Source organism: Falco peregrinus, chromosome 7, assembly GCF_023634155.1.
Source record: "Falco peregrinus isolate bFalPer1 chromosome 7, bFalPer1.pri, whole genome shotgun sequence".
Taxonomy (NCBI): Eukaryota; Metazoa; Chordata; class Aves; order Falconiformes; family Falconidae; genus Falco; species Falco peregrinus.
In genome coordinates, this window is record NC_073727.1 from 57,834,940 (window position 1) to 57,861,661 (window position 26,722).

Below are 26,722 nucleotides of genomic sequence, written 5' to 3' on the forward strand. Positions count from 1 at the left end.
CAAAAGGAGAAAAAGAGAAGAAAGTCATACTTCTCCCTGGTTTTGAGATTGCTCCTAGAGGCAAAAAAAAAATAATGCAGGACTGAACATGAAAAGCTTAAAGAGGGTTAGAGAAAGCAGGTGGTGCACCCTGCTCTTCCATGGGCTGTTGCAGTGGTTTGTGCTGAAGTTCACAAGCAGTGGACAGGACCTAGAACTCACTTGTCTTTTGCACAAATGCCCTGCTTACAGAGCTGGAGAGTCACACACATTAGTCCACATAGGCAGTTGCCCCAAAATGAAGTACTGCCTCTCTGAGATGCCTGGGTGTGAATTGGGCTGTAGGACTCAAGTCAGTTGTCATGTTAGCACAAGTGGTGATGGCCCCCAGGTGGAAGGAGTGGGGGTGAGGCTATACATATACATCAGACACTTGGCAAGACTTGTGATACCCCTAAGTGACAGTAATGACGAGTTTGTCCACCTCAACCTCATCAGGAGTGGCCTTGTGATCTGGTAAAGGACAAGTGTCACCAGCAGACAGGGGAAGACAGGAGAATAAAGTCAAAAATGTAGATATTGCATTGTGAAGTGCTGGGACTTTGTATCTTTTCCAGTTTAAGTGCTAGACTTTCCTCTCTGAAGCCAAGAAGTATCATTTCAGTCTCTCTCACTGATGATACAAGACCACTGCATGATACATAGCCTTTTTAAAGCATCAAACTTCTAGCAATATGATAGCTGTTTTTATCACAATGCTCCCAACAAACGGCACATGCTGTTAATATGAATCTATCTTTCAGCAGCAGATATTTCAGGCACTGTTAGTAACATAATCTCATGATGTTGCCATAATAGAGTATGCTGCAGATCCAAATCTTGCTGGAGTGAATTCTTTCTTTGGTTGTTTTCCTGTAGTTCTTCTTGGCTTCAGTGGGACACGTGCCCACATGCTGTGAATATCCTCAGCCTTGTTAATCTTTGTACAGTGCTAGGTCTCCATTAGCTTGCATTTTTAGGCTCAGAGATGCTGGAAAAGCACTGCAGGTAATAGCATGGGCTGGGGCGCACTGTGGAGAAAAGGGGGAGCAGCAGCAGGTCCCACCAAGAGATAAAACAAGACAGTAGCGAGGTTGTGGTGCTGTTATAAACTCCTTAAAAGAGTGCATAACAGCACACTTGAGGCGGGAATAAGGGTGCAGCACGCTGAGGGCAGAGGAATCCCTGGGTCCCCAGTACAGTGCTCCCAGGGGAGCCTGCACCATGCTCAAGAGGCTGCTTGTGTTAGTGTTGGCTGCAGGGTATGGCCAAGAATCACCTATCTTTCTTGGGCAATTAGCCATACCTTTGTGGTCTCTATAGTAACAAATTAGCAGTGCCAGCAGTCTTGCCTCGGCCCTGAATTTTGTTGTTCCTGTCATTAAATTGTTAAAGCCATCCTTGGCATGGTTTTGGCTTGGGCTTACTGAAAGCCTCTTGTACTATTCCTGGTCATGGTGCATGAGTTAGCCTGGGCCAGGGACCATCAAAAAGGCAGTTTGAATGTGGTTGCCCTATTTTAGAGGCCACGAGAGTTTAATAAATGCATGTGGCCATGTTATGACAGCATGCTTCTGCTCCCAGGGCCAGAGAACGGGGCCTGGAGCTGCCTGATATATTGGTGGGGATGCAATCATTGTGTCTGAGATCCTCCTGCAATTGTGAGGCTCTTGTTTCTTCTACTGTGATGCAAAGAGCAGATGAAATAAGATCAAGCCAGGCCCTGACAACATTTTTTAAAAGGACGGTTCTTTAAAAGTTACATTTCTGCTAACTAGCAAGCAATGCAGAGACATTTAGAGGTTAGAGCAACTCAAAAGAAAGGCAGACATAATATATTAGACATTTTAAATTTTGCATGTGTAGAAAAAATTAAGAAAGCTGCAGAGAATTAGAAACAACAGAAAGTCCATGTATGAATGTCTACATGTTCAATAAACTAGATCTGGAACATCTTCTGCAGTTTCAGGTCAGTTTTACAAATTAATGTGTTGCCCATATTCATGTGAACCTGCCTAAAAGTGTTAATCCAAAATTTATTCATTCCTGGGTTTCACTGTTTGTGTACTGTCTTCCGCCAGTAAAGCCACTAATTCAGAGTTCATCTAATATCGTATTGATGGGACACACTGCTGAACTGGGCCCAGTACATGTTTAAGGACTGTTCTTATATTTGTTGTGGCACTCCAGGTAATTTTTAACTCTTTGAAGATTAAATGAGTAGCATTTTGATATTACAGTTTCATTAAATCCTCTGCATTTTTTAATCTCACACTCTGCATAATCCTAATTAAGAACTGTATCCAGTGTATGCCTCTGTTCCTCAAGCTCTATGTGTATATAACACATAGTTTTATACTCAGTTATCTGAAAAAAACCCAAAATGACTTCACTTCTGTGCCCTGAGAAAACAGTGCTTTTGCAGCTGCCTGTGACTATTGGTGGAAGAACATTTGTGTTGACCAAAATACTCTAGTAACTAGGTCATTGCTGTATAGCTCAACTTTTGTTGTAAAACTTGACCACTGTGTTACTCTGACAGTGTCAAAGGTATAGCCATCATAAGGTCAGTTACTGAGAATTTGGACATTAAATGGGTAACTGGCAGAGAAGTATCTCTGATTTATACATTTTTTCTTCTGTGACAATAGCGGAGTGTTGGGAACTGGATATGACCTTGGTTTTGGACTGTGGGATCTCTGTCAGGCTGGGTGTGGGGTCTATACATGTCAAAGATCTTTGGCTGGAACTCAGGGAAAAAAGGAGACTTTACCACCTTTGGAAGAAGGGGCAGGCAGCTCTGGAGGACTATAAGGATGTTGCAGGGCTATGCAGGGTGAAGATTAGAGAAGCAAAAGCCCAGCTAGAACTCAGGCTGGCCGCTGAGCCCAAAGAGTGGTGGAGAATGGACTTAAATCCCACTAGCGGCTGGTCACGGGTGGTGTTCCCCAGGGCTCAGTGTTGGGACCAGTTCTGTTCAATATCTTTACTGACAACCTAGAAAAAGGGATTGAGTGCCCCCTCGGTAAGTTTGCAGATGACACCAAGCTGCGTGGGAGTGTTGATCTGCTTGAGGGTTGGAAGGCTCTGCAGAGGGATCTGGATAGGCTGGATTGGTGGGCCAAGGCCAGTTGTGTGATGTTCATCAAGACTGAGTGCCAGGTCCTGCACTTGGACCACAACAACCCCACAGAACACTACAGGCTTGGGGTAGAGTGGCTGGAAAGCTGCTTAGTGGAAAAGGACCTGGGGGTGCTGGCTGGCGGCCCGCTGAACATGATCCAGCAGTGTGTCCAGGTGGCCAAGAAGGCCAACAGCATCCTGGCTTGTATCAGAAACAGTGTGGCCAGCAAGACTAGGGCGGTGATCATTCCCCTGTGCTTGACACTGGTGATGCCGCACCTCGAATACTGTCTTCGGCTTTGGGCTCCTCGCTGCAAGAGGGACACAGAGGTGCTGGAGCGTGTCCAGAGAAGGGCAATGAAGCTGGTGAAAGGTCTAGAGTACAAGCCTTATGAGGAGCAGCTGAGGGAACTGGAGTTGTTTAGTCTGGAGGAGATTCAGGGGAGACCTTACTGCGCTGTACAACTACCTGAAAGGAGGTTGTAGGCAGGCAGGGGTAGGTTTGTTCTTCCAGATAACTATCAAGAGGACAAGATGAAACATCCTCAAGTTACACCAGGGGAGGTTTAGATTGGATAGTAGGAAAAATGTCTTCATTGAAATGGTGGTGAAGCACTGGAACAAGCTGCCCAGGGAGGTGGTGGAATCACTATGCCTGGAGGTGTTTGAAAAACACATAGATGTGGTGCTTAGGGACATGGTTTAGTGATGGATGGACTTGGCAGTTCTGGATTAACAGTTAGACCCGATGATCTCAATGGTCTTTTGAAAAATGATTCTATGATTCTATGATTCTAAGGTCACTTTGTGCTTTCACATTTAAATAACATAAAACAAAGCCTCTTCTCTTTTTTTTTTAAAGACTGGAAGGCAGGTAGAAGTTATAATAGTTTCTCAGAGTTTGAAACTTTGGATGGTGCTTCTAAGCCCTCCCTTTCCTTCCCACATCTTCTTGCCCTGGACAGCAGTTCCTGAGCAGGCTGCAGTCTGGTTTGCCAGAACTTGTCCTTCTTCCCACCAGCATTCCCTACTCATTTGACTGAGACTGCTTTTCTTCCAGTGTGTGTGAAAACTTATGCAATGGATCCTGTGTGTTTTTGTGGGGGCCACACTGTGGGTGTTGAGACTGCTGAGAAGACAGGGTTGACATCATTATATTGCATCTATGGAGGGATCACCTTCCTGGGCTTGAGATTTATTACATTGCACACTCTTGGGACAGAGTGGCTCCCAAGTGGCTAGGAGATGCTGGTTGGTTTATGAAGTTTCAGGCCAGGAAGCACCTCTGGCACGTGGAGCCACAGAAGGAGAAAGGAGACATGTCTGAGGTGCTGTCTGGGCTGCAGGAACGCATGGGTGACCCCCAGCAAATGTCTTCTCTGGGAGAGTTCATCTCATGCGTCCACATTCTCTGCTCACACCAGCTGACTCAAAGCAGAGCCCAAAGGAAGCTACTGCTATTCCAGAGTTCAGAGCACATCTTTTCCATGACACCCATGGGGCCCCGGTCCTGATCAGTTCAGGGAATAACGGTTTTCCCTTCTGCTTCTGCTCTTCAAAGATGGTAATTCAACATAGCGTTCTGCCACAGACCTGAATAAGAGCGAAAGTTTAATCACTTCCATACTGTGTCTGCTCCAGTCAAGGGTTTAGCCTGAGCTCATTTGAAAATAAATCAATGCAACAGATGACTTTTCTCTTAAATACATTTAAGTTGGAGTTTGTGTTAAAGAGAAAAAAAGTGGGAAGCCATGAAGCCCGTTCAAAGGCTGGCTGGCAAAGCTAGTAAGTGTTTTCTTTTTGCAGAAAGCAATAATGCTCAGTCAAACACCTACAGAGTGTAATTGTACATGACAGTCCATGTCAGAGTTTAGCAATGAAAATTGGAGGTTGGTTTTTTTTTTTCCAAGCTGGGAATCATGCACCAGCCTAATGAGTAACAGGTTTTTGTTTGTTTGTTTGTGTTTTGCTTTGGTTGGTAAGGAGGACATGTTCTTTTGTTCTCACCATTTTGTGCTGGCTCCAGTCTCTGAATGCTACCATCGCGTTCACTTTGACAGGTTCAGCTGGAAAAACAGACGCATTTTAACTAGTGGTGCCCAAATACCAGCTATGTGATATGATTCACTTTGCGGAGGAGGAGAATGGTTTGTTCAAATTGCTGCCTGGTTTATGCCTGAAGGATGCCTGTTACAGAGGAGGTTTCACCTGCTAAATCTACACAACCTCTTGTCTTTCTAAAGAAGCGTTTTTGACAGTTGTCACACACACACCTGTGCCGTATAAATGAGCTGAAGTTTGCCTTATAAACTTTGAATTATAACCACACTGTGGTGCTATTAATTGTCTTTGCTGTCAGTTTGCTCAGAAGTTTGATCCTCAAGCACAGCCCCAAGAAAAGTCACGTCTTTTTAGACAACAACCTAGAAAAAACATGTATTTCTTTCAAAGAAGGATAAATACTTTTCACTTCAAATGATGATCTAATTAAGTAGTCAGTGAATGTTAATTTTAAGACTTTAATGTATTCAAGTCCTCTTAGCGCACAGTTTTTCTAATTTAGTGTGCTGGTTGACTGAGGAGAGTAGAAGACGTTAGGAATCAGAAGTGGCATGATTTTAGTGAACAGGGAATGACTATTCACTGCTTATCAAAAAGCAAAGCATGAAGGGTTTATAAGAAGGTTATGGGATGGCAAGTTCAAAATAAACAGTGCATAGTTAAACTGTGGCGCTTATAATCCTAGAAATGTATGTGAATTTAAAAAAGCAATTTGATGAATCCATGGAAAAAAAGTCTAATAACATGAAGAAATAATCTCTGGTTTAGGAAATCCTTAATGCCTCTGATTACTGTCAGCAGGACAGAAATGCCAAGAGTCATCAAGATTCGTTTCCCCTGTTGTTCTGCACTTGCCTAGTCACCCTCTGCCAGTCACAGACCCAGATGAATGTTTGTGCTCTTCTTGCAAAATGAAGACCATGAGCACAACAGTGAATGTAAATTGGCATTGAAGTTACATCAAGTAGAACATTTCGGACTCCAGTTTGGAGTACTGCTTCACCTAACATTGCCAATGTCATTTGAAGAAGAAATTGTCTTGTTGAGTTTGGAGAAAACATTCTACCATAATGGATGTTGAGTAAATGTTGTAAGACTTCACAATATCTTTAAGCTAAATTCAACTATGTTAACCAATATACAAAAGATCTGACTTGCAACTAGTCTTCAACCAGTACATATAGTAATGTATCCTATATATCCTTCAACTTATGCACACATATGACATTCAGGTGTGTAAGCACATGAACATATTTTTTATACACACACTGTATGTATTTGAGTGGTACAGAAATCCTATATAAATTGCAAATGTGAAAAGAAAATGAAAAAAAAATTGCATATCAAAGGAGGCAAATGACACTTTCCCCTCATCATAGAAAGGATGTTTAAAATAAAAATTTTCTAGTGTTCTCAATATAGTATTACTCTGTTGCCTTTTTTCATCATAACAAAAGGCATATTGAAAATAAGTTGTCCCAATCTTTAACTTTGTCACTACTTCTTTTGACAGATACATATTTGTTATTACAGTTTCTAGCAGAAAACTATCATCCTACAGGTCTGATAATAGGAAATGTGTCTGTTAATATAGCAAGTTATATTTGGAGACAGCATGTGCAATACTAAATGCCAGAACACCAATACAACTCATCTGCCCAATATGTAAAGTATAATAACACCATTATGAAGTGATGATATGTTTACATACCCTTGTAACAGGATTAAAGTTTTCTTAATTGTCCCCTGCTTGAACCTAATGTAATGTTTTTGGTGTGTCCTATAGAATAATATTGAAAGAATGAACAAATCAGTGGCGGAACCTTCTGAGATTTGCCTAATTACAACTCAAATTGTTCCCATATTGGAAATTACATGCGTATAATGCCTTTTGGGGCACAGGATAGAAGAAGCATATGAAGGTCAGCCAACAGTGCATTGCAATGAGTTCTGTCTTCATGAACTTCTAAAACGTCTTTTTCATGCAATGAGACACATTAATTTACTAGAAACAGATTTCAGAATTGTTTTATCCAATTTTGGAAGGCTTATTTCTGCAATCCCCATAAACCTGCTGCAAAAAATACAAATTACAGTTGCTCTGAATTTAATTTAAATCACCACAAATAGAAATCACTCAGCTAGGTCATGTGTAGGATTAGGATGCTGCTGCTGCGTTTCAGGTGCATGGTCCATTTTGAAAGATTCTCGAGAATTTTACCACTTTATAAGCCAGATCTTGACCCATGCATCCTTCAGAACAGTCCAGTGAAATGCAGGGGAGTCTTGGATAGGTCAAGCAGCACCAGCTGCACCCAGCTTTGGGTTCCCATGACACTGTTGCATGTTTGTGATAGGTGAACATATGATAGGTTTTCTTTTTATTCCACTCCAGCCTTTCTGCAGCACAGCTGCATGTTAACCAGCATGATGACTCCTTGCTAGCCTAGAAGATCTGACCCCACTGAGCAGAACTGCATGTCTGAGAGCGGAGAGATTCTTGCAGAATGATTCAGTCTTTGGGGAATGCCTTAAAAATGAGCGAGCTCTTGCTGAGCTATTGATAATAGCTAGTGTTTCAGAAATCCAAATGACTCTTTTCTTGATTGACTTGATTACTTCAAGTCAAAAAAATCCCTTGACAATCTGCTTCAAAAAGTTTACTGTACAGCTTTAACTGAGGTATTATGCAAATATTCCAGGTATTGAAAACCATACAAGTCATTAAAATATGTTAACTCCTATATATTTGTGTAAGAAATATACTAACACCAGTATTCTAAGATAATCCGTTTCGTCAGTGGTTACTCACACTGCAAAGCATCTGAAGACTTACAAGTTAGAAACGAGCCCCATACCACCCTGCAACCATAAAACTAAACAGCATACACAAGTGTTGGTTGGGTTTTTTTAAATATAATTTAGCTGCTTGAAAGGTGGGCTGTCTGCTCCAGAAGTAAGACAATGCAAAGCAAAGGAGTAGATATGGTGTGTCATGGATATGGGTCAGAAAAGCATCTAGGAGGATTGTCCTATTATGGAGAGAATCTGGCTGGGACATCCTCTGTGGTAGTACAGTTCATGTACTGTAGTTTAGGATCTTTTGCTTTCATATTTGAGTTCTGGCATCAGTTTGGTTCATTGGTAGCCTTTTTCCTCCCAAGATCAGTGCTGAAACCCATTCTAACTTGAAAAAGGAAAAAATGTCATTTGGCAGTGCTCCATGACCTTGATTTGCTCTGCTTGCAGGGTACAAATGAGAGCTGTGATTTTTTTTCTGAAAATCTAACTTAGGTTTTTTTTTTTTTTCAGTTCACTGGAAATTTAGAGACTAAGGGAGCCAAGTCAGACTCCTTGCATGGGTGAGAAGGGAAATTAAAATGTAATTATTCAGGGTGAACAGCATATTTGACATATTGTGATAGCCTTGTACCTGCATATCTTGTGACCTCTTGGTACTAGGGGCTTTCACGTTTCATTGATACCACATAGATGATGGGAGTAACATGAACTGGTGCTAGAGCAGAGGGTCAGACCTGAAGTCTATCACTACCAAAAACTTCTGCCTCATGTCATTATGCAGAAGCAACAGTTTAAACTTAATTTACACCAAAACTTTGGAGCTTTAAAGAGCTTTGGAGCTTTGCAAATGTTTAGGTTTTGACTTGACCTATTCTAGCAGGGAGGAGTGGGCAGGGAGTGCGTGCTTCTACCCTCAGCACGAGTGTGGATAGCATTAGGGCTTGGATTCAGTCCCATAACAGGATAACTGCAGCCAGACTCCCTGGGGTGCTCTGGATGTTTTGTGCTGAACCTGTAGTACAGTCTGGCTCTCAAGCCAGCGTATCTGGGCCCATCTCAGCATAGTCCATGCTTTCAGACACGGAGCGCTGGCGTGGAGTGTCCAGTGTCATTCTTTTCCCTGTTCTTGGCCAGCACAAGTTGGGCATGTGTTCATGACATGAACACCTTAACGTTGCTCCAGCTCATGGTGGTTGGTTCAGCCCCACTGCTTGCTGTCAGCAAGAGCAAGATGACTTCTTGCTGCTTCATCGGTGGTACTAACTTGGGCTTAAAGGGTCTGGGTACGTTGTCTGCAGAGGAGGCATAACAGTTTCCAACAGGGAAAATGGTTGTAAGCAATGCTGTTTCTACAGATTTGTTTCATATATTCTTGCCCGTAATGAATGTTGTAGCTGCAACAAAAGTTGGCAGTTTAGCGGGTGTTACCTCAGATAATCACCTTTGTTAGCAAAACTGGGTCTCGCAGCTCTCTTTGGCTTGGTTCAATGCAAAGGAGCATTAACAATTTAGAGTTTAGTCTGAGCTAGTTGCTTAGATTGGGGATTGCCAAGTTTATGTTCATGCTTCTGTGTAATTATAATTATGAAAATTGCTCTTCGGCTTGTGAAATGGTGGAGCCTTGCAGGCTTTTTTAATTAAAAGGCTGTCAAAGATGTATGCTGTTCCAATGTACAAATCCATGGCATTTAAAAAAATAAGTTCTTTTGAATGTAGGGATATAAGGTTTTCACTTCACAATTACATTATGATTAAAATAATACTCACGTGAATTATGGTAATTCCAGTTAAGAAACACTAAAGGGATTTTATGAGAAATTATTCTCATAAGTTGTATTTGATAGTATTACTCATTTACAAAGGAACTCCTTTGCTGTCCATCATCATAGTATTAGCAGATGAATTCCTCAGCATAATGTAGGTAGAATTTATGGTTCACACTTAGAATCATGTATGGATGACAGATAACTTTAATCTAAACTAGTTACAGAGGCTTCTTAGAGGGGAAACTCTGGACTACAATAATCAGGTAGGCTTTTAGTTGATATAATGTTAAAACAAGGATGCCAAGCTTCCACAACATGATCTCTTGTCTGATTTCATGTCAGAATGGAGATAAAGTTGGTACAATACATTCATTACCAATACCAGGATCATCAGTACCTTTATAATATTTCAGTCAGGAATGAACTTCATCCAAAGAAGAATAGGTAGTGGAGTTTAACAGGCTGTGTTATTCAGCAGGTTGGATGGAGAATCTTAAAAGTTCTTCAAGGTCTCAAAGATTATAAATGGAAGTGTGTTAAAAGTAACCCATTCAAAGGTGTAAAAGGTGTATTTTCATAGTTAAAGGCTAATTTCCGTGTATGTTTTTCATTAATGCAAGAAAAAGTTATCTTCCTTTCTCTCAGATTAAAGCTGTCTATAGCACTACATGAAAAATATAGGAAAAAATGTAAATAGTAAAAAGGCTAAAAGTGGTGAGTTGAAGTTCTGAAATCTGGGAGGCTACAGGGAAACCTGAAATATGTGGTCTCGAATGCCTATGAATCTACAAACTAATTAACAATGGCCAGGACCATGCACTAATGCAAGTTAGTTACAGCCCACTGAATCCAGCCAAAGCAACACCTGTCTTTAATATATATAAAGAATAATTGTCATGAGAGACTTGAGTCCAGGATGCAGCGATGGAAGCTCTACTTCATGCAAAAGGTAGTAAAGCTCCTAAAAATGATAGATGATAGATGATGGTTTTCTAACGCAAAACATACTGAGTTTGACAATGAGTAATTTTATGCTGGATCTTGTTCTGATGGATATAGATGAATTAAACGCTGTGCAGCAGCCTTTAGTGGCTATGGGTCTGATGATCATGATCTGATTGCAAGTAATATGTAACTTATACCTAATATATTAAAAAAGAACAGTCCCAACAACTAGCGCATTTGTGGAAGTTAGGGAGAAGCGATGAATAAATTTTGTGGAAGTTAGGGAGAAGTGATGAATAAATTTGCCTCAGAGGAAAACTGGAGATGGAAAAATCTGAATGAAAACAGGGAATTCCTCAGCAAGAGTTTATTGTTTGGCTAGTAAGTCTTGATTTCGCATTCAGAGGATGTAATTTGCTAAAATAAATTCTAGTCCAGTGGAGAAACGAGGCTATAATCATCCCCAAATATCTGACATATAGGAAAAAAAGAGAGAAAGTTGAAAACATCTCATATAAAGTAGAAATTGTGAAATTGTTAAAAAACATTAAACCTCATTCTTAAGAGAAATTAAACCTATTATAGAATCCCTAGTGACAGGATAGGGATATGAGGAACAGAGGAAACCTTCAGGAAGACATAAGCTTAATGCTGGAGGAGCTAGACAAAACTGACAGTGATGAAGTAAAAAAGACAGGAGTAATAAGGATTTCTCATCTCCATTTGGAAATGTATATTGTGACATACTTTATCTTCTTCCTAGCTCATCAGTACCAAAGGAAAACAATAGAGATCTGCTAGAGGTAAACATTTTTATATCATCTGTCTTGGCGAACTTGCACTTACGAATCCTGAAAGAGTTGGCTGAGGACATCTCTGTTTCACAGATGTTCATTTTTACTAAGTCCTGAAATCTTGGGGAATCTCCAGAACAGAGGAAGAACTGCAATATTGTGCCAGCAATCAAATAGCAGAAGTGAGCTGATCTAGCCAGTTGTAGGCTGGTTTACCTGGCATCACCTTCCAGTCAAATAATGGACAGTCTGGTACTGAATTCAATTAATAAGAAATTAATTTTGACATGAATGTAACCAAAGTCTGAACAAAAGGTTTAGGGAAATAAGCTGGGTTTTACTTTTTGAAATGACAAATTAAACTGATTTTGGTAACAGCACAGACAGAGTGTGTGTTAGTGTGTTAATCTGTACCAAGTGCTGACTACAGAATCAGCACTGCATGGTGTCAATCAGGTGAACTTTGAGTCTATTATGATCCATCTGACAAACTTTGGAAGACCTGTCAGTGGATACCTTCACTACATAGAAATGCTTTCAGTAGAACTCCACAATGGTGGCTTCTGGCTCCAAAGCCATGTAAAATCTCCCTCAACGCTGTGGAGGTAAGCATGGACCTATTGCTGCCAATGTTTGTGAAAGACACAAATACTGTTGAAGTGATTTCTTATGTAAATCACAAAGGGTAATCCAGATCCTTTGGTCCAATAAAAAATAATATGTTTAATTGACTCAGAGACAGGAATATATTTTTTCTTTTTGTTCTTAGCATTCTAAGTGTTTTGTTCTTTTTGTTCTGCTTAGTACCAGCCTGTTGTTTCTGAAAAGGAAAATAATGAGTTGGAGATTTTGAAAAAAACACCAAAATCCCCAAGCCATAAGCACGGTGGAGAAAAAGACTTTTGGTGACAGAATTTAAGTAAAAGAACAGTTTATTTGATTTTTAAAATAGATTAAAGTTGAAGTGGGATGGGAACATTTAACAATAGATAATTTATTGGAAAAAGCTGCTTTGTGGAATCAAAGCTCTGTTAATTTTTCTTTTACTTGACTGATTTCTTTTATTTGGCAGAATCTTCAGAAAGGTATTTTGAACATGTTGATATAATTCATATTAACATTTTTGAAACCTTAAAGGCCATTTTTATTCTTTAAAATGGCTCATTGTTCTGAAATGTAAGCTAATTCTAGTAATAGGCAGTTATAAAAACAGAAAGTGGTATATTCTTCCCATCTAAGAATCCAAAAGTCCAAAGAATTATGAAAATCTTAGTGTTCTCAGAATTTTACTTGTGAGTATTTTGAATAGCTTAGATGGGAAAGATAACTGTTTTTAAATGTTCTGAAATGTAAGCTAATTCTAGTAATAGGCAGTTATAAAAACAGAAAGTGGTATATTCTTCCCATCTAAGAATCCAAAAGTCCAAAGAATTATGAAAATCTTAGTGTTCTCAGAATTTTACTTGTGAGTATTTTGAATAGCTTAGATGGGAAAGATAACTGTTTTTACAAAAACCTTGTAGATCAGAAAAACATTGTTCTATTATGTAAGAGAGATATGACTTGATTGTGGAATATGAATAATATCAAACAAGAATAAAGTACAGGGAGAGAAAGATGAAAAGAATTATTTACATGACAAAAAGCTGAATTTTTGTACAACACAGCCATAGTAATTTTACTTATTATTTCTATATTGAAATCAATAGTATATATAACTAAAGTTTAGCTTCTGGAAATATAGTCAGTTTTAAGTCAATGTCTTCAAGAGGGACTAATCCTTTAATTTTCCTTAACAGATAATTTCAATGACCATTGATTCACACTTTTAGTAAGATAGATTTTTCTTCCACTTCGCAAAGATCTGCCTCTTGCATCCAACTGTTGACTCTTATGAAATTCTTATGTTAAAGTAGTTTTTTAAAACCTGCTGGTTTTCTTCACCATGTTTTTTATGTATCATAGTCAAGTTGCCCCTTTTAGCCATGCAACTCAAAGAGGCAATGAAAACTGAAATGAAAACGTTATGGATAACCCAAAGACCCAAGACCAGGTTCTGCATGAAGAGAAATGTTATTTGAAACCTGGTATATTGGATGCCTTCTGTTGCAGGTCTCCAAAACACAGATACATAGAAAATAAAAGGATGAACCTCCAGGGGTCATCTTGTCCTGCAACTCAGGGCAGAATCAACTAATCTTATGTCATACCTGCCAGACGTTTACCTAACCTGCTGTTAAAATCCTCCAGAGATCCTATAGCTTCCCTAGAAAATCTATTCTAGTGCTACCATTAGAGAATTTTCCGTAATATCTGGTGTGAGTCTTCCTCAATGCAGTTAAGTCCATTACTTCTCATCCTTGAAGACAGGGAGAGCAGATTATTATTGTCCTTTTTGTCTGAGCCTTTCCAATATCTTAAGTTGGTCACTTCTTCAAACTTTCCTCTACTAAGCCATGATAGTTCTGGCAATCTTCCCTTCTAGATGATGGCTCCTTGACCTCTGCTCAGTCCTTTTCAATAGGCTTGGCTTTCCTCAGAGTGCTCCAAAGTAGTGCACTAGCTAAAGTCTTGTTAAGGCTGAATGAAGTATTGCTTAAATTTTAAATGTATTCCTTTTGATACCTGACCTTTCAGAAGGTGTTCATTTAGATAGTGACCGCTGTTTTTAAAAATAGAGAGTATGATCTCTTCAGAATGTTCATTTGTCTCTGTTGGACTACATTTAAGTTCTTATATCACACATATTACCAGAGTTACATGCCCTTAGAGGTTTGAGATGGAATAACGTGTAGTTCAAACCTGTCAGCCCAGCTTTTCTTGGTTGTTGAAGCCTGATGTGATAGCAACCTTTTTTTTTTGAAACATGTTTTTCACATTTGAAAATGTCTGTCACAGTTTGGAGCATCTCACTAGATTACATCACAGTGGCATGCAACACACAGGAAATCTGAAAAATATGCTGCATTAAACTGCCCTTAAGGAAACCGTGGTATTCAAAATAGAATATGTTTTAAATCTTACTTGCTTGTTTGTACAACTGGGCTATGCTACGTAAGCCACATTAAAACTTGGAGGTTGTGTGTAGTAACCAGGTATCCCAATGTTTTGGGGTAAGTTCACTTACATTACCATGCAGTCTGTTCTGACGGGAAAGGAGCTGGAGAAGTGGGTGTTTTAACCTGAGATAAGTTGTTTGCCAACTGTAGTTTTGCCTGATTGATAATGGAGCTGGGGTACAAAAGAATGAGACATTTATCAACTGAACGCAACTCAATTTAGCAAGACTTTATTGACACCAGAACTTCTCTAAGATCTGCCAAGGAATGTTAATCGTTGTGCTATCTATCAAGAGGAAAAGAATAGCTCAGTATAAAAAGAGCCCTTTATCAGAATGCAGATAAATTTAAATGTAGATAAAACCAATGTACTTTGTTATATTCATCAGGGATTGTGCCCTTTCTGAAATTCACTTATTGTTGCCAAGTGGTTGATTTACTTGTTTTAATTTGTAATTTCATCACATATCCTTTACAAAATATTGAGAAGGCACTGTGAATCCCACTTGTTTTCAGAATTTAGCAGTATATAGCTATGTCCAGTTTGTCACCCTCCATCCATTTAACCTGAAGGGAAAGAAATAGGTACTTTTCCCCTGCATCACCCCTCCTTACCCTCTCCTCCTCCTCCCCCTCCTCCACCGCTCTCACCTGCACGCTCTCCATTTCCATAATGTGAATGTGATTACAAGATGTCTTTGGCTGGACTATAGTATATCACATTTCTTTGAGGGGAGGGCAGCCTCTCTCCCACAGTGACTAGCCTGAAGCCGTTGTGATCTGTTTCAGGGCCCTAAATTATTATAATGTGAATAGCAAAAGTAAAAATAACACATAAACAAAGACAGCCAAAAAATAGAAAGGTAATATTTTGTATTCTTTTCTTTTGAAACTAGGACTGAACAGGTTGGGTTAGTTTCAATCGGTTTTTGTTTCTCATTCTTTATGAGAGAAGTGGACCGTGGCCAGGTTTTCCTATCACAGCCCATCTGTGTTATGTGCTAGGGAGACAAAAGAAAAGATTAAAGATGTTACTGTGTAAAATGCTTTGTATTTTGGGGGCGGGAAGTAGAGGAGCTGGGGAAGATAGAAAATTATTTCCAGTTGAAGATTGTACTTAAAAATGATTATCATCTTTTGTTGGTTTCAGTTGTCTGGGGAGTTTGAGATGAATGATGCCACAAATTGCTGATCAGATGTGTCAGAATTAATTTCTGCTTTCCACAATTTTTTCATAAAGCTTGCTCTGGTTGAACTTTGGGCTGCTTTCCTCTGGAAATAAATTTAAAAGTGGCTTGACATGAAAGTGTAAGTATGGAGAAATGAAAAATAAATGCTAGCATAGTACTAAATCTGTAGGTACTAGAAAATAAAATTCCACTCATCAAAGGAAAAGCCTAACCAATGTGTCAATCGATCATTTTCCCAAATGCTCCAGAGTCTTCAAATGCAAATTAACTGCCCAAAGGTATATGAAAAAGATATTACTCCGGTTGTGATGTCAAATACTCAAATGTTCGGAAATTGCTCATCCATGCAATGTGAATTAAAATCTCATGTGCATATGATACAGTCACTAATTGCATGGTCCAGTATGTTTTCTTTCAGTGGGACCGTTGCCACTTTTAGGGGAAGGAATGGATGTTACTGACTTAGGGAACAATTATTCCTTATCATATAACTAAATATCTGTTCAAACCATGAAGTCAGAATTATTAATTTCCTCATGGTATTTTCTATCCTGACCATGACTTTAAAATCTGGGGCTTCATATAATCCAAACTTTAGGAGAGTTAATCGTCTTCCCATGTCCCTTTCAGGTACAGGGCAGCAGTATCACAAAATCTTGGAGGCACCAAGGTAAAACATATACCAAAATTTAAATGCCATGCTTGAGATACCCTGTGTCTGTTTTATTGCAGAATTCAGCCTTGTGTATGGCAGTATTCTCGTGAATGAGTGGTTTAGGTTAAGTTGCTTAAAGAACTGCCATCAAAGGTATGAGCGAAAAAGTTTTAATAGGAATTTGTGGGAGTGTGACTTCACAAAGTTCGATGGCAAGGTTCATTCTATTACTTACCCCATAGATAAATCACACAAAGAAGAATCAAATTAAAATTAAGTTGGAATGATTTACACAGAGACGAAAAAATGTAAGAGATTAAGGGGGACCCTCCCACTGAGTCATGAAGTTCAGAGTGAACCCCCTTGCTTTCTAAACTCTTAACAGAGCTCGGGTGCAGCTAGGTCCAATCTTAAGCTCAGACCTGATCAACAGTATATGTCTAAAGGATATAAGGAATATTCACAGTTTAAGGTTGATCATAGAATTTTAGCAGCACTTAAATCTTTGACTAATTTATCGTTTACAAAGTGAATCAGATGGGATTGACTTAATTTATAAAAGTGGGTTAACGATGGATTAAAAAAATGGCAATACTTGTACTATACTTACTATGAAGTTACTAAATCAATACACACACAGACACAAAGGATTAAAATTAAAGGGATGTATGTACAAAGGTATACCTGTTAGAAATTTGCCTCGAGTTCAGTGAAATATGGCAGATGCCTTTGCATATCTCAATGAGTGAAAGGCTGAGCCTTGAGAAGCAGGCGAATCAGCTCAGGGCCCATCATCAGCTTTTGGTGGTGGTCCCCTTAGTATCGCAGACTTGGGAGTTCCTGAGCTGTGAGAGGTGTCCCACTCAGAGGGAGATGCTGTTCACAGCCCGCTTCAGTCTAGGGTAGCTCTAAGGGTCTCACTTAGGACCTTCATTTATAGCTTCAGATGTGATTGACTTTAGTCATTGGTAATTTTCTGTGCTGGCCACAATCCTAGGTGATAGTTAATGGAATTTTCCCTCAGAATTCCAGTGACAGTGGTACCATACCACTCAGAGTCACAATAAAAAGTGTTACCAGGCTTGTTAGGGATGTTATGTTCCAGATGAGGAATGCTCCAAGGCTAGCAGGTTTTGCCATCGTTCAGATAAGGGATGTTTCTGGTACAGCCAGTGCAGTTTGCTACCTCAGCTGTGCAAGAGCTGCTAGTACAGTCAAGGGACACTTAACCACCCAACTCATTACACAGAGCCTAAGGCTTATCAGGGATTCCTGAGATTGTAGAGCAGTCAAGGGAAGGTGAGGTGCACCACCACAAGCGTATGTTCAAAATACAGGTCTTGCCTTTATTGATAGTTGTGAGTCCTCAGCAGTTATGAAATCATTTGGCCACTCATACAGTGAAGACTACACTAACAGCAACTGTCTAGGTAAAGCTTAGAATACATTTCTTGCCTCTTATAACAGACATAGGGCTAAAGTATTCTGCAGGAGATGTAAAAATCTAAGAATGGTCATGCTGGCTAGGAAGAAGGTCCTCCTGACCTTACTTCTTGTATCCAGGAGCTATGAGAAAACTAAGATAGTCATGGAGGATGGAGACTTCCAAGATGGTTGTATCATAAGTGAGGCTGATTTTTGCTAAGTATACTGCAAACACAGACTGTGTTCTGGATCTTATTTTTTTGACCTTTTCTGTTTCTTCAAGAGGGCAAAATCACACACCTAATATACAAAGCTATCTTTTGTGCTAGATTTCAAGCTCTTAAATGAAAAAAAGAAATGATTTCTTTACTGAAACAGAGTTGCCAGATGCTTTCCCCCCTATTTTCGTTTTCCAGAATTGTTAACCACATTAGCCAAAAATTATAGGAAGTTTGTGATTGGCACCTATTACATAGAACAAGTGATCAAAACTGTTAAACTGTGGTTGAAGGCCATGGAACAGGGACTTAAAATGGTAAATCTGGGGCAAGTTTCATAATACACAGTGTCACCAGCCACACAAATATTCAGTCTGATCCAGAGCTGACTCTGACAATGTGTGCCCCTCCTTTGAGTTTGCTTGGGTTTTATTATTCTCTTAGTTTGGAAAATCCTGTGACTCCACTATTGCTGTATATCCTAAAAATACCACTATTGCTGTATATCCTAAAAATAAGACATTTGCCTGATCATACATGTAATCATAGCACTTTACTTAAATGGAAATGTATCACCCATGCGTTGTCCTTAAGAAAATGGAACCACATATGGGCTAGAATGAATCAGTGACCAAGTCAAGATGAGAATTTAGATCAGGTTCCCCAGCTGTCACACTTTTCCTTGCACAGCTACCTCCTCCAGCAGTGTCAAGTATGTCAAGGTTTTGTGTTCACATCTGTATTCCAAGATGCCTCTCTGGGAATATACGTGGCCAGTCGCATGGCTTGTGGATTCATTTCTGGTTGCACTTCACTGGTTGTTTTTGACATATAAAGCACTAAGTTATGTTGGTTCTCCTGACCTGAGACACACATTTTATGGTGCTACATTACTGGAGATTAACAGGATGTTAAAGAGGACACTGGTTGTTTTCAATAAGCCTTGATGTAGGAAGTCCTGAAACTGGTGATATGCAGCCTGGGATATAAGGAATACTGGTTTTGAGAATTTAAAGAGCCCTTCTTGACAGTTCCTGCTGGGTTAGCTGAAAAGTAACAAGTAAATTATTTCTTATGAGTTTAACAATCAATATCGTAGCTAGGAGTGCATGGAAATTTTGCAGGGCATGGAGAAACTGAAGGCTTGGTTTAGCCTGAAAAGAGGGGAACTGCAGAGAAGAAGGCTGAAGAGAAACTTCATCAAAACTCATATATTTAAGCATGTGCTCATTATCAGCATGATTAGAGCTACAGATGTCACTGGAACTACTCATAAGCTTAAAGCTAAACTGGTGCTTAAACAGTTGACAGTATAGGGCATTATGCACAAGACCAGAAGTTATGGTAAAAAAACCAAACAGATTGGACAAGTGACTTTAGGGTGTGAATGGCTTTTTCAGAATGCAAAACAGGGCAAGAAAGTTATGAGCAGTGATGGGCAACAATTTGCAAGAATGCTTATTATTTAGTAAAAAATGGATTTGTTTCTAAAGGTTTCATTTTGCTCCTGCACTTAAAAATTTTGAGACTATCTACTTTTTACTCAGCAAGACACTCCTAATAGGCTTTTTCATTTTGCTTATTTTAGTGAGAAAACTCCCCTCATAATTACCTTAATTACATTTCAGTATAAATAATGGGGACAATTACTATCACTGGCAACATTTCAGTTAAAATATCCCAGATTTAATATCAGCTTTCTCTGAAATTCTAGCTATTTTAAAAGTAAATATCCTTATTTCTAAGCTCCTCCATCTTCATTTCACTCCTTTAACAGAACACTTTTAATAATAGCTTCAGTCCGGTTGAAAAATTAATTTCCTGAGCCTCAGAAATGCTGAGATGGAAAATTAGTCCTTTCTTTCGGGTTTCAGAAGAACTTAACCATTGATCTTTCATATCATTTAAACATGATGGATTCAGTTTTAATGTCAGAAGCTTGCATACATCAGTCTTCTATCAGGGACTGTAGACCCCAACAATGCGTATCTTAGCTATTCTGATATGTGAAACTCCTGAGAACTGCAGATCAGCACTTGTAGTTAAACAGACAATCTTCTATGTAAGCTGGGAGTCTATACCCATTATTTAACAATGCAACTTGGCACTTTTGCTGGCCAACCATTTCCAGCTTCTTGCAGCTTTAGATCTCCCTTTAGTTGTCTCCTGATCCTCTGTAGCAGCATTGGTACTGTCCATATCCACACCCAGAAGAGGCTGTCTTTCAGTTTCTACCATGAACTCGGAGTGTGGGAAAGTCAGAAGTACTCTGCAGCTTCAGTGAGTCAGGGTTGGTATGGGTCTTGGGAGGCACAGCCTTTCTGGCTATATCTACAGGAGGCAGAGAAATGAATTGTGGCACGTTCTCTGGCACTAAGTTCAGCTGGTGTCATACAGCTTGTGTGCACACACTTAAACTTGCTGACCTTCCCCCAAAAGAGTGGCTACATCCAAACTGCCTGTGAGGAATAGTTCTTGGCTATGCTAATCCCTGAACCATGCTGCTGTGGTGTCTTGGAGAATCTTAGCTGACACAGTCCAAAAATCTGCCAGGGAGCGCTGCCAATGGCTAGCAGTGTGAAGGAATGTCTGCCAGTCCTCTAGCCCATGCGCTAGCCCTGTTGAGTTTATTGATGTAGATACTGCCTCTGTGGCTCGTTTTGCGTTGTGAAATCTGGGTATTAAGCACTGTCCTTACAAGTCCTAGGGAGACAATGTTGCCTGTCCCTGTCATGCAACTGATGGAAAGAGATGGCAGTGGGACTCAGCACCCTTCTTCACACAGGCCCTGTGATGAACTCTGCTCTCAGTCAGGCATGCTTAATCTTTTACAGCATCATAAAAAGACTGTTGTCTAAAAAGGATGAGCATGCACCATTCCATAGACTTTACCTGCACTGGCGAAAAGTCAAGCCCTGCAGTACTTAACTTCAATTGCCTGAATGTGAAGCCCATTAGCCACCATGCCTTGCTATGAATGAATTCCTAAAACTGAAGGTTCCTCTGAGGATCTCCTTTAAAGGCCTGTATCTCATACCCAGCTGACAATAATGCAACTCCACATATCTTAGAATAGAACTTTGTTCATCTCCCTTATTGAGTGTGGGCTGCTGGCTGGAGGGGAGCGCTTTTTGGTGCTGGGTAACCATTCAGCATAATGGCCTTTATGAATTTCACTGGTATGTACTGCAATAACATTAATCATGATGAACTCATTTGGCACTAATAGGAATGTCATATGTACTTGTATAAGAATATTCACTGTAGTTCATCATTAATTAACTGGGCTATTATTTTAAAGTGTTACCAGACATGGTATGTAAAAATGGTTTACTTTGCAATCTCCTAGTGTTGAAATCATGTAGGCTCTTTTGCTATGGTTTATGTCAGAGAAAATCACAACAGAAAGAGCAAAGAATCCAAGACTAAGATAATACATTTCAGCTGTATAACCTTTGGAAACATAAGAATGTAGAGTTTGCCATATAGGCAAAGTGCTATGAAGATAGTGGCCTATCTAGTCTGGTATCCTGCTCTCATTGTGTCCTGTGACAGATATTTCAGGTATAAAAAAGAAAAAACACAAATGGGGAATTATATTCTGAAATCTTAGTATGTCCTACTACTAATCCTTTGCTGCATGACCTTTACATGGTAGTCTTCTGTCAGGGTCGCTTATTATTTTTTGAACATCCAAATAAATAATATCAGCTGTTTCTTCTTTATCCATTAGTTTGCTGTCATGCTTAAAGAATTCTAGAGAAACCACTTCTGATTTAGGTAGAGGGGAAATAAAGAAATAGGCCTGGAAGAAACTCCTGGCTCCTGACACCTCATTCCCTAATAGTCCAGCCAACCTCTCCTAAGTGGATGGAGCTTCATCCTGAAATTCACTAGGTTTCTTGCTACTGGAAGACTGTTGCAGAACTCCAGTCCAGTTACAAACCTTCTACTTGCCAAAGGTAATGTATTTGTTGCTAATAATTTCTTGTGCTAACCCCAACTTTCAGGTTAATGAGTACTTACTCCTTTCTGAATTTACTCTTTTGATATATTTATGGAGCAGGCCACTCTCAAGACATTATTTGCTAGACTAAAGAAAGTCTTTTAATTTCCTCTCATATGAGAGGTTCTTCTTTTCCTCTTAATGTCCTAATGACTCCCCTTTCCTCTCTTCTCCAGTCATAAGTCACTTGTCAAGAACTAAAACTATGTTTTTGGGTCAGTAGAACTGTAGACAGTACAGTAAATGTTGTCCTGATGCTGCTTTTGACAATGGTGTTTATGTTTCCCTATCCTTGCATGAAATACCTCTCCTTCTACATCCTAGGTCTTTTATATTGCCATTTAACAATTCATCCAGATCTTTTTCATCTTGATCATTTCCAATCAATGAGCCAGCTTCAACAAGTGGTTTTGTTACACAGCTCTAAAAGCTATGGTCAGACTGATGGCTTTAAATTGTTTCAAGTGACTAGAAACTGTAATCTAGTGTCTATAAGGCTTTTATAAAGTGAATAAGGATAAACTGCAGCCTCCCAAGCTGATTCCGAATCCCAGCTTAGACAGTTAACCTGAGCACCCTAAGAGCAGCACCCTTGCCCATGTGTGACTTAAACTAGTACTGCTAACTTTCATCCTTTTTCTACTACTCCTCAGAATTGCCAGGTAGGAAAATTTGCATTGGTGAAATCCCCAGCTCTGTCACCTGCAACTCTGAAACAGCTTTCAGGTAGATAATGACTACTGGAAATAAAACAAGTCTCAAGATTTATCCTTGAGGATGCTTAGTGGAAGAATAAGACTGATGGTTCTCTTTCTGTGTGCCCCCTGCCCCCCCCCCCCCCCCCCCAAGCTGTAATCTTCTTCTTAGATAAACAAGTAACCACCTAAAAATTACTACAGTCTTTATTACCTCTGTTGTAACTCACGATCCCCAGAGTGTGGCTCTATTTTTTTTTTGTGAAATCCAAACAGATTAGCTCACAAGATTTCCCTTAGCCATAAATGATTATTATAATAAAAGAGATGAATCTTGTCTGTGATAACCTGTTTCAGGTACATTCACATGCATTTCATTCTGTACTTCAGATTCTGTTCCATGCCTTTACATATTCTTTTTTTCATAATTGATCTTTGTCGTGATACAGATTTTAGTGAGGTACAAAATTGACTGAGAAATATAATATAATCCATTCACTTAGTAGTTGGATTGCTCTACTTTTATTATAGCTTTAACCAGTTTCAACTCCTGTGCTGAAATCTCTCTCCATTGATTTTTGTAATTTCTAAGAACACATTGGCACAACCGCCTTGAATTAAGAACCAAAGCCTTGAAGAGTTACGTGATGTTATGAAATGAAAATTCCACCATACCGAACTGATGACTTATTCTAATAAAAGAACATTTTCTCATCATGCAGTTTTTCACCATTGTGAATTCTTTAATTGGGAAAAGAACTTCAAAGACATAGACTGATCACAGTTACAAAAAAATCCTTCCAAAGAAAAGGGTGTCCAATGATGGAGAGACTAAAGGTGTTTTTAGTCTCAGATGCCCTGTTTTCTTCAGCACTAGCGTTGAAAATTATCGTTTTTCTAGTTTTCTTTTTTGTAGGTCTAATTGCAAAGCCAAAAGAACAGGGTTTAAATTGCCCTTTATTTGCATTAGTAATTTAAAAGTGATATATACACATGTGCAAAATTCCTTTGGAACAGTCATTTTCTTGCTTTGATAGGTTTTCTGGAATAGAAAGTGAAATAGAGCTTGTTTTTTTCTCATTCTACACTCATTACTGATTCTAAAGGATCAACAAACAAGCTAAATGTAAAGCTAAAATTGCTTCATTAGATTTATGCACTGAGAAAAAGGATTGTTTATCCCTATGAACCAGGTGGCCTTGATATAAACAAACTTCAACAAATTAATATACTGATAAGTGAAGTGAAGCAACACACTTCAACAGCCAATGCATAATAACTCAAGATGAAGGTGCTTTGCGGTGTGCTCCAAAGTTTGCTCCAGGTCAAGGGGAGAATAAGTTCCAGACTAGGGTTGCCATAGTGTGTGGTCACTTCTCAGCTCCTTGCTGTGTATATCACTGAAGCTTTCATGCACGAACACCTGTCAGCTTCAGGTAGAGCTTAATTGTTGGTCACTGTAGTCCAAGGTGATCATAGACTCATAGAATCATAGAACCACAGAACCATAGGATCATAGAATGGTTTGGGTTGGAAGGGACCTTAAAAATCATCTAGTTGCAACCCCCTTGCCATGAGCAGGGACACCTTCCACTATACCGGGTTGCTCAAAGCCCCATCCAGCTTGGTCTTCAACACTTCCAGGCAACTTGAACAAGTGCCTCATCACCCCCACAGTAAAGTATGTCTTCCTAATATCTAATATTAGGATAATTCCTAATATCCTAATATCTAATCTAAATCTACCCTCTTTCACCTTAAAACCATTCTTCCTTATGCTATCAATACATGCCCTTGTAAAAAGTCCCTCTCCAGCTTTCTTGTAGCCCCCCTTAAGGTACTGGAAGGCTGCTGTAAGATCTGCTTGGAGTCTTCTCTTATCCAGGCTGAGCAACTCCAACTCTCTCAGTCTGTCTTAACAGGAGAGGTGCGCCAGCCCTCTGATGATCTTTATGCCCCCCTCTGGACTTGCTCCAACAGGTCCATGTCCCTTTTATATTGGGGGTCTCACAGCCGGATGCAATACTTCAGGTGGGGTCTCACGAGAGCACAGTAGAGGGGAGGAATCACCTCCCTCGACCTGCTGGCCATGCTTCTTTTGATGCAGCCCAGGATCTGGCTGGCTTCTGGGCTGCAAGCACACATTGCCAGTTCATATTAAGCTTCTTATTGACCAATACTCCCATGTCCTTCCCCTCCAGTCTGCTCTCAATCCATCCTCCACCCAGTCTGTATTTGTGCTTGGGATTGCCCTGACCCAGGTGCAGGACCTTGCACTTGGCCTTGTTGAACTTCCTGAGGTTCACACAGGCCCACCTCTCAAGCCTGTCAAGGTCCCTCTGGATGGCATCCCTTCCCTCCAGTGTGTCAGCCGCACCACACAGCTTGCTGAGGGTGCTTTCGATCCCACTGTCCATGTTGTTGACAAAGATGTTAAGTGCCAGTCCCAAAACAGACCCCTGAGGACTGCCACTCATTACTGGTCTCCACTTGTACATCAAGCCATTGACTGCATCTTTTTGAGTGCAACCATCCAGCCAATTCCTTATCCACCAAGTGGTCCATCTGCCAAATCCATGCCTTTTAATTTAGAGACAAGGATGTTATGCAGGACAGTGTCAAATGGTTGCGTAAGTCCAGGTAGATGACATCACTTGCTCTTCCCTTACCCACCAATGTTGTAATCCCATTGGAGAAGGCTACCAGATTTGTCAGGCATAATTTGTCCTTAGTGAAGCCATGCTGGCTGTCACCTGGGATCTAAAGGAATCATTCATCAAGGTGAGAATTTGAGGGAATACTCCTCCTAAGCTACTTTTCAAAAGGAGGGAAGGATACTGGTGTGGGGGCATTAATGGGAAAGTGTGTACACATACAGTGTGTGGGAAAGATAAGATTATCTACAGCAATATCTGGTAAAGAGAACAGTTGTTTGTACCTGGTTTGGTATATGCACAACTCATGCTTTGGCCAGTATCTTCAGAAGTGTCCCCTGTCCAAGTTTTGTTTCCTGGGGGGAGAGATGTTAACCTCCTACTTAACCTCCCTTCCTATGCTACTGTGTAGTTTAGATTAGTTGATCCACAGTTAGTTTACTATGAATGGTGTCATTGTATTATAGCTCTGTCTTAAGGAGCAAAACCACACTGTTCACCAATTCACTGTGGTTTATGAAAGAGACGGAAAGATCCAGGCATGACCCATGAAATCTGGTAAGAAAAAAATTCTCTGTTTAGTGTTTTCATTTATACATCTACGTGACTTCATCTGTATTGCATCATCACTTCTTCCATCTTTCTTTTTGCTTGATATTAGTGGGAGAAGGAGAGGCTTAGTATAGGGGAAATGCATTTTCAGAGATTTACATAAATTACAACCAGGAGAAACTTTTTGTTTGACCAGAATAAATTAGGCCATAAGCCCCCCACAGGGTGGTCCCATCATCAAGTGCAGGAATCTCCAGCTGAACTGCAGAATCTGTCTGTTGAAGATGTCCAGCCCAGAAGTGTCATGGTGAGGGCATGGTTTTCTCTGTTAAGGACAGTCAAAGGCATCCCACTGCATATTGGCAACTTCTTTATAGTCTGCATATATATAGTTACAACCAGCTGTGCTGTTTAAAACCCAGAAACTCCATTTGTGTTGGTGGCAATGCTAGAAATCTATCTGCTGAAACATTGCTAGTAACATATCTCATTGTAAATGAGCAGCATAGCTCATTGTTGAGCTCTTCTGTCTCTTAATAGAGATGGACTTTCCAGACCCCTAAATGTTCTTATAGGGTTTTTTCCAAACCTTATTTTTTTTAATTTATTTTCTACCTCTTTATCAAAGCTCTTGGATGGTCTCTCCAGGACTTTAAGAGCTTTTGTGCTATGCCCCCCTGTTTATATATCAAAAAATCCCATTGTCTTTTCATTCTTATATTCCCATTGTCAGGAAAAAATACATATCCTGTGCCTTAG